Raw genomic sequence first — 575 nt, 5'->3', positions numbered from 1 at the left:
AAGATGATTTTATATTGAAAAGTATAATGAACTAGATGTTATAATTATATATATATATAATTTGCATTAAAATGTATGGATTTAGGTTTAGACAATTTTAAAAGGTTTTTGATGTCAATGAATGTATAATTGTTTGGCAGGTTATTCAAAACTTTGTAGGTTAGGGAACATTGTATGATTCCATGGCTGGGCATTGTAGGATATCTAGTGTCCCTGGTTCTGGCATAAGTTTCCAATAGCACTCCCTCATCAATCATTATGGCAACTACACACACACACACACACACACACACACACACACACACACACACACGAACACACACACACACACACACACACACACACAGAGTAGGAAAAAGAGAGAGAGGAGATTGAGAGTATTAGAGATAGTGATGCTGTGGGTGAAGACAGAGAAGAGAGGAGATAGGAAAGGGTATTACAGATGTTTGCTATTAATTAAGAATGTACCCCCCATTATCTTACTTACAGGTCAGAATTTTTTCTTTGAAGAAGACACCATGTCAAGGCTGTAATTTAGGACTGAGTCATTTATTTGGGCTATGTTTGAATATTTT

Source organism: Pteropus alecto, unplaced genomic scaffold (genome assembly GCF_000325575.1).
Source record: "Pteropus alecto unplaced genomic scaffold, ASM32557v1 scaffold22, whole genome shotgun sequence".
Lineage (NCBI taxonomy): Eukaryota > Metazoa > Chordata > Mammalia > Chiroptera > Pteropodidae > Pteropus > Pteropus alecto.
Note: the sequence above shows the minus strand (reverse complement) of the source record.